Genomic DNA, 8,767 nt, shown 5'->3' with positions numbered 1-8,767 from the left:
GAGTCCTATATACTTCTGTGACAGTCTATATATCTAAAGATCTAAACTGAGACCAAAACGTCATATATGTTCACTATGGATTGCAAATAAATCATCTTTGTTCTACATCATCTCGGTGCCAAGTTCTTCATATATGCAATGAAGAAATCAGTCAGTTCTGGTTATAGGAACGTGAAAGTTCAATGTGATGATTTGTCTCCATATTCTTCAGATCTTAGTCTGATCTGTCATGTGAGATGTGCTGCGAAGATAAATGATCCATGGAGGCTGCACCTCATAACTTGCAGTACATAAAGAATCTACTGTTAACGGGATGGCGTCACATACCCCAGGCTCTTTCAAAGGTCTTCTGACATTTATGCTTCAACTGGCGACAGGTGTTTTGGCAACACAAGGGGAGCCTGCTGAGTATAGACTGGTCGTCTCAATTTTTAGTTCACTGATGTATTCTGTCATGCTGTATACCTTGACATCCATCATTACATTACCTATCCTGTACTGATCCTGAGTTACATTCTGTATTATACTCCAGAGCTGCCCTCACTATTCTGCTGGTGGAGTCACTGTATGCATACATTATATTACTTATCCTGTACTCATCCTGAGTTACATCCTGTATTATACTCCAGAGCTGCACTCACTATTCTGCTGGTGGAGTCACTGAGGATCAGTACAGGATAAGTAATTTATGTCCACAGTGACTCCACTAGCAGAATAGTGAATGCAGCTCTGGAGTATAATACAGGATTTAACTCAGGATCAGTACAGGATAAGTAATACACAGTTGAAACCAGAAGTTTCCATACACTAAGGAAAAAACATGCATATGTGTCTTTTTCTAATCACCCATGACAGCACGTACAACGAGAGAGGGGATCCGCCCTTCCAGGACAGGAAACCTACAGAATAAAAGGGTGGCGCCTCTCCACCACCTCAGTTGGTTTCCTGTCCTTGAGGGGGAACCTTGTTAAAACGGCGGCAGAAGAAAGAAAAGAAGATTATTCCCAGACCTGGGCCGGTCAGTTTCCAAGAGCCATGGTGTGTCCAAGGGGGCCTGTTCCGTCAGACGGGCGCGAGCAGCAGCCGCACCATTACCTTATGGTGGCTTGGCAGCCGCGCATCCCGGTTGCGCAGGACGCTATCCAGGAAATCGCGCCCTAAGACGCACGCCGGTGAAAAAAGAAGTAACTTCCACCATGTTTCTGGCTACTGTTTTGTACCAGCAAAAAAGAAGCAAGACAAAAATATATCTCATACCCTACCATAATTATATATAAATGTAAAGCAAAATTGCATAATAAATATAGGGTACTTAGTGAACTATTTTTGATCAAAAAAAGTATACAAGCCGTCCCACCAGCGGCAAGGTGACCCTAAATTGGGACGGTACCTATACTGCCTATATTAAAAACCTTACTGTATATCAAAGTTGAAGTAATGCATATAAAAGGGTAGACAAATAGGACCGGGTCCCAACTCCAGACCACCTAGGCCCGTGGTAAGCTACATATATACCAATCAGCTCAACAAAGGGCATGCCACACCCTTAAATTGCACAGAATGCAAACAAGTCAAAAAACCAGACAATGTGAACTGAGGTCTAAGATGGCAGACATACAAGAAACAGAGGCATGTTCACACTAGCAAAAAAGAAGCAAGACAAAAATATATCTCATACCCTACCATAATTATATATAAATGTAAAGCAAAATTGCATAATAAATATAGGGTACTTAGTGAACTATTTTTGATCAAAAAAAGTATACAAGCCTGCGGCCCTGATGATGAGCGTACCAGAGGGTCCTTGATGGGAGAACCTTAGACAGGCTTACCTGTTGAAGATCCGGATATGACTGAGCAGCGCCCCTGCCTGGGGTCGGCAGCTCCAGCTCTGTGCATCAGTGGAAAAGCTGCTGTGGAACTGCACCCCTGTCTGGGGTCGGCAGCTCCAGCTCTGCACGTCAGTGAGAGAGCAGCTGTGGAACTGCGCTCCTGTCTGGGGTTGGCAGCTCCAGCTCCGTGCATCAGTGGAGAAGCTGCTGTGGAACTGCGCCCCTGTCGGGTTGGTAGCTCCAGCTCCGTGCATTAGTGGGGAAGCTGATGTGGAACTGCGCCCCTGTCTGGGGTTGGTAGCTCCAGCTCCGTACATCAGTGGAGAAGCTGCTGTGGAACTGCGCCCCTGTCTGGGGTCGTCAGATCCAGCTCTGCACGTCAGTGAGAGAGCAGCTGTGGAACTGCGCCCCTGTCTGGGGTCAGCAGCTCCAGCTTTGATTGGTGCACTATTGGAGGCGCCCCTGCCTGGGATTGACCACCCCAGTATTGCTCAGGCATGGCCGGATGGAGAGTAACAGGCCTGTGACTCGTTCCAGCCTCCGAATCCGTACAGCTGGTGGTGAGTGATCTTCGTGAATGTTTACCTTGTTTATGGGGCCATTTCCTTGTTATGGTTACTAGGAAAGGCTGAAGGATGTTAGCACAAAACTCAAAAATGGGTGTGTGTGCGCTCTGTAAGACCCCATCTTGGCCAAGGGCCTCGTGCTTTAAATTTGGCTTCAGGACGGAAGCTGGACCTTAGACCTCTAGGCTAAAGTGAGCCACATGTCTGGGCCGCACAGAGCCTCATGATTGGGCTTCAGAACTTACCACAAAAATGAGCCTCAATCTGCTCAGTAAATGTTAAAGTAACACTCAGAGGTTTTTACTGTTGTCCCCCATCTGTTTACTCCATCCATAGGAGGGCACATGGTGTTAATACAGCACATGGCCTCTGTGGAGGTCTGCTGTCCAGCTGCGTCTCATCAGTTGGCTCCTTCAGGTGGGGCTAGTCTGACAGTTGAGATTTACCATCCAAAGGAAAGATTTATCCTTCATTCAGATAGATTACTCTATTAAATAAAAATCTGAGCGCAGTGCCTCATAAAGCCTCTTTGCGCTTCACAAAGAGCACATCTTAGCGCTTTATATCACATCATAGTGCCTCACAGCGCCTCTGGGCACATCATAGCGCTTCATAGCACATCATAGTGCCTCTTAGCGACTCATGGCACATCTTAGTGCCTCATAGCATAGTGCTTCATAGCACATCATAGTGCCTCATGACACATCATAGCATAGTGCCTCATAGCATAGCGCTTTATAGCACATTATAGTGCCTCATGGCACATCATAGTGCCTCATGGCATAGCGCTTCATAGCACATCATAGTGCCTCATGGCACATCATAGCATAGTGCGTTATAGCATAGCGCTTTATAGCACATCATGATGCCTCATGGGACATCATAGTGCTTCATAGCACATCTTAGTACCTCATAGCATAGTGCCTCACGGCACATCATAGCATAGTGCCTCAAGGCACATCATAGCATGGTGCCTCACGGCACATCATAGCATGGTGCCTCACGGCACATCATAGCATGGTGCCTCACGGCTCATCATAGCATGGCGCCTCACGGCACATCATAGCATAGCGCTTCATGTCACTTAATAGTGCCTCATAGCGCATCACAGTGCCTCATAGCACAGCGCTTCATGTGACTTAATAGTGCCTCATAGCGCATCACAGCGCTTCATAGCACATAATAGTGCCTCATAGCGCTTCACAGTGTCTCAAAGCACATCATAGTGCTGTATAGCGTCTCATAGTGCTTTATAGTGCCTCATGGCATAGTGCCTCATAGCACTTCATAGCGCCTTATGGCTCTTCATTGTGCTTCATAGCATAACATATCATAGTGACTCATAGCATATAATAGTGCCTTTTGGTGCATTCATAGTGCCATATAGCGCCTGTTAGTACCTCATAGCGCTTCACACTGCCTTTTAGTACCTCATGGGGCCTCATAGTGTCTCGGTGCTTCAGGGTGCCCCTGTGCCTTGTACTGCTTTATAGGGTGTCTGTGCCTTGTGGCGCCCCGGAGCCTCATAGTCCCTCTTTGTAAAGGTACTGGTTCCACAACTAAGTTATGTCTGACAAAACCAAGTTCAACGACTGTAAACTGTTCATGGCTAGCTTACCGAATTCAGGGGGAAAAATATCCTAGCCTCTATTTTGAGACAGAGAGTGGCAGTATTCCTGGCGGGTGCTCAGCTGGCTCGGTGTAATGCCAGTTGGGGGCAGGCGACCATAAGAGCACTTCCTTAGTTTTGCAGGTTAATAATAAACCTTGTAGGGTTTCACTCTTAAAGGTAGGAGGGATCACGTAGTGCTCATACAGCCATTGTGGGTTTGGGTCCAATCGAGTGCAGTTTTATTGCTTTTTACAGGTTGCACAGAAGTCATAAACATTAATATTTCTGGTCTTGTCCAAGCTCTGACTAAATAGGACAGACCCTGACTACTCATATACAGCTCAGCTAACCCAGCTTGATCAAACAAAACAATATTTATCCAGGGCAACCACTGATACTTGTGGAGTCTGGCCTGTGTCTCTGATTAGCTCCAAGACATACCAGCAGTCTGACTGAGGTGAATGCCTAGCCTGCTCTGGTGCTTAGCTCTCCAGGTGCCCTAATCAAAACCTGTAAAGATATTATTTAACCCAGGCCTACCTGGGTTTGCTACAACCCGAATGGGCTGTACAGATTCCTGAAAGTTAGATCATTGGAAATGGACTTTATAAGACCTGCTGGTAAATCTGCAGTTCCAGATTGCGATCTAGTAGTATAGGCGTTTAAGGAGGTATTCAATCAGGTTCCAATTTACATGAAACATCAAATTTCCTGAGAATAGTTCTTGGCATAAAATGAGGATTTAGGCTTTCAGTTTGTGTCCTTCCATTCAGATGTTAATGAGCCTTAAGGCTTTATGGAGAATTATAGTAGTTAGGACAACTCTCATATCGAAGAAAGAGGCATTGACAATAGTTACCTCAACAATTTCGGGTTTATGGGCAGATCCATCGAGCGCTGCAGAACTCACTGGGCAGTGAGTAAGAGTTGTGGTCTCCCAAGGTAGAATAAGGAGTCCTGCTATATGTCAAAATTAATAAGCAATATGAAAAAAATCGCTGCACTACTGTGTATAGGTGCACAAGTAGGGGCCGAACCCACTGATATATAGAAAAAGCCTTGGCACTCAAATATTCAAAGCGGTGAAATTTTTATTTGCAGTCCATAAGCATAAAAAACGTTTCGGTCATAGTGACCTTCATCAGTTAACGATTTCAGTATATTGTGGGGTTTGGATGAACTATTCCTTATGGGAAAAATGTTGAGGACCACCTTAGTGTGAGGGACTTGGCAGGCTCCAACAAGAGGTGGATACCGCGTTGTGGAGCCTGCCAAGTCCCTCACACTAAGGTGGTCCTCAACATTTTTCCCATAAGGAATAGTTCATCCAAACCCCACAATATACTGAAATCGTTAACTGATGAAGGTCACTATGACCGAAACGTTTTTTATGCTTCTGGACTGCAAATAAAAATTTCACCGCTTTGAATATTTGAGTGCCAAATCTTTTTCTATAAAAATGAATAAGCAGTCTGGCCACAACTCTGAACAAGGCAATATTGCTGTTAATAACTCTAATCTCCTACATTCCAGTAGTAGCATGGTCACAGGTACACACCCATGGGCTGCCTCTAAAGACCCGGTTCCTCTAACCTAAAGAAGCTTTAGGCAGTATATAAGAAAGCTCCATTCATATATGTATGGTCACAATGTAAAAGTCTTATCATACAACAGAGTAGCTTTATCTTACATAAACCATTATGGAGGAACTCGGCCAAGATCCCTAATGACACTTATGTCTAATCAATTCAGATGGCGAAGTCTTACCTTTTATCTTTAACAGCACCTCATATCAATAGGAAGAAAATTGCAAGTGGACCTTTTTAGCCCTAGACTACTGGAACAGTGTCCAACCTGCATTGAATAAGCAAGGAATGTGAATGTGCGTTTTGGATCTAGGCCCATTTTCAGTCCAAAGATGGCACCCTGGGATCTGAATCCAGTGCTTACAGCTCTAACAAGCCTTCGCTTGAACCTATGGATTCTGGGTCTTCACATTAAAAACTATTATCCCGGTGGCCCTGACTTCAGCATGGTAAGTTAGTGACATTCAAGCTTTGTCGGTTAATCCTTTGTTTATACAGATCCTAGAAGATGGGCCGGTTCCGGAGCTACCCTATCTTCCGAAGATGGCTTCCAATTTCCATAGAAGTCAGGAAATTGTGCACCCTACTTTCTGTGCTAATCCGGGGAATCCATGGCAGAACAATAAGAAAACGGATGTCCCCATCAAGCATTATGTAAGGTTGCGATTCAGTCTTCACTTTGCACCTTCTATAGACACTATAGGTTTGATCTGGGATCTTCTGCTGTCCTTTCCTTTAGGAAAACTGTTCTACAGGCTGTGGTCCCACCCTAACTTTGAAGTTTTTTCTCTGTAAACCTCTCGTTGTAGGTGCTGTCATGGGTGATAGGAAAACACTAAATTACTTACCGGTAATGTGATTTTCCTGAGCTCATGACAGCACCCTTATATTCCCTCCCATCACTTGTAGAAGTAGATCACTTCATTTCCTTCATGGTGTTTGATTCACGTGGTGTGTAGAAGGAAAAATCATGGGATATATAACTATTAAGTAGTGTCCTCTCATTCTCTGTAAACTACTGAGGTGGTGGAGAGGCGCCGCCCTTTTATTCTACAGGTTTCCTGTCCTGGAAGGGCGGATCCCCTCTCTCATTGTAGGTGCTGTCATGGGCTCAGGAAATCACATTACCGGTAAATAATTTAGTGTTTCTCAATGTCTGACATGAAATCAGAATAAACCTTTCCCATTTTAGGTCAATTAGGATTACCATTGCTGAAGCATAGTATGCTCAAAACCAAAAGATGTGGCATGCTCAACAAAGGTGTCCGCCTTCTGCAAGCCAATGCACCAGTTCACAAGTCACATGTTGCCCATATGGAAGCATGCACCTGTGGCTTTGAAATTCTACCGCATCCCCCCTATTCACTCGACCTTGCACCATCGGACTTCCACCTCTTTCCAAAAATGAAGTTATTTTTGAAGGGCAAACATTTTCCAGATAATGAGACTCTGATTTCCGAAGTCACAACGCGGCTTTTGGAGCAACCTGTCGACTTCTACAAGCGAGGTCTTTACAGTTGCTTAAAGAGATGGGAGAAGTGGGTGTCCCTAGGTGGCAGCTATGTAGAGAAGGACTAATAACTGTGCCAAGTTTCATTGCTCTCAGTCCACAGGAAGTGAGCCAGGGGAAATCTTTAATGAACGCCCCACCTATGTAAAGGTGTCAGTACAAGCGAAAGCAGCCATTGTCGGGCTGAAAGAATTACCTATCATGGAGATGGCACAAACTTTGTTAAAGGAATTCTTTCACTGGGTTACTGTTTCCCAAGCTGAGGGGGCAGGGACCATATAATGGGGACTGTCATGACACCACCAGATCGGAGCCACGTGCCCCCTGATCCTTCCTCACAATTTCCATGAGTTCCGGGTTTAGGATAATGTGAAGCGATCTTATAAATTTTATATATTTATTTACTCAAAAGAGCGATGCTATGTACAGTATATACAAGCGGTTACAAGATATATATGTATGCAGTAGTCAGACAAATACATTAAGGAAGCAGTAATACGATACATTAAAATAAAAAGGAATAAAGGTGAATATACCACTCTTTCATTAAAGATCTCTGGACGGCAGGGAGGGCGCTGTCATGGATCCAGAGCTGTTCCTTGGTCTTTCTGCACATCTGTAGCGACAGGTGACCCTCAACAGAAGACTCCTCCTCTCTCTCCGAGGGACACATTTATTCGTAACTTGGGCAGGTGAGAAAATAGGTGATTTACATGTAATCTCCTCTTCCCTTCTATCAGACCTTTCATAATCCATTTCCCAGCAATATACTCATTGTAAGGTGCGCATGTTAATTGATCTAACAAAGGGGCTTCCCCTGACTTCAGAGGTACTCAATTAGCTATTCTTCATTGCCATGATTCAATTAGCTCCCCCATACTCTTGTCAGGAATAGGCGTCTGCACTACAAAGGTATATCCTAGCTGACCTGTATTCAATTCTCTCCTGGCTTGTCACCCTGGTCAATAGCATCCTTTTAGTAATTGCCTTTTGGAACCGGCATAGTAATGTAATGGTAACTAAGTCATATTCTGACTGTGGGGAATATACCATTTCCCCTGGGGTCCTTTGAAGTCAGACAGACTAGCATTCCTGCTGAGACCTTGAATATGAAATAACTGGGAATATGAAATAACGGGGAATATGAATTTCCAGTCCCTGGCCTCACCACACCTCCCCCTTTTAGAGTGCGTTTGGAGGAAGTCCTCGTCGGTCATCATCCGCAAGCACTTCAGCAGCCTCCCCTTGCCTGGATAACCCATCTGCGTTACCGTGGGCCCGGCCGGACTTATACCGAACATCAAAGTTGTAGTGTTGGAGAGCTAGGCTCCAACGCAACAGCCTTCCGTTCTCACCGGCTACTCGAGATAGCCAAGTGAGGGGGTTGTGGTCCGTCACCACGGTGAAATGGTGCCCGTACATGTATGGCTGCGGATGCTGCAGAGCCCACACGATCGCCAGGCATTCCTTCTCCACCGTAGAGTAGGCCACTTCCCTCGGCAAAAGTTTCCGACTGAGGTATTGAACAGGGTGCTCTTGACCTGCTGAGTCAGGTTGGCTCAGCACCGCACCGAATCCGTAGGTGCTGGCGTCAGTCTGTACTACAAGCGGCCGGGAGTCGTCGTACGCCTGTTTCAAGGCCTGGAAGGAGCGCTCGCAGT

Source organism: Phyllobates terribilis, unplaced genomic scaffold (assembly GCF_046119375.1).
Source record: "Phyllobates terribilis strain yellow unplaced genomic scaffold, ASM4611937v1 Scaffold_5__5_contigs__length_657084704, whole genome shotgun sequence".
NCBI classification, from domain to species: Eukaryota; Metazoa; Chordata; class Amphibia; order Anura; family Dendrobatidae; genus Phyllobates; species Phyllobates terribilis.
The sequence above is the reverse complement of the archived record's forward strand: the minus strand, read 5'-3'. Positions refer to the sequence as shown.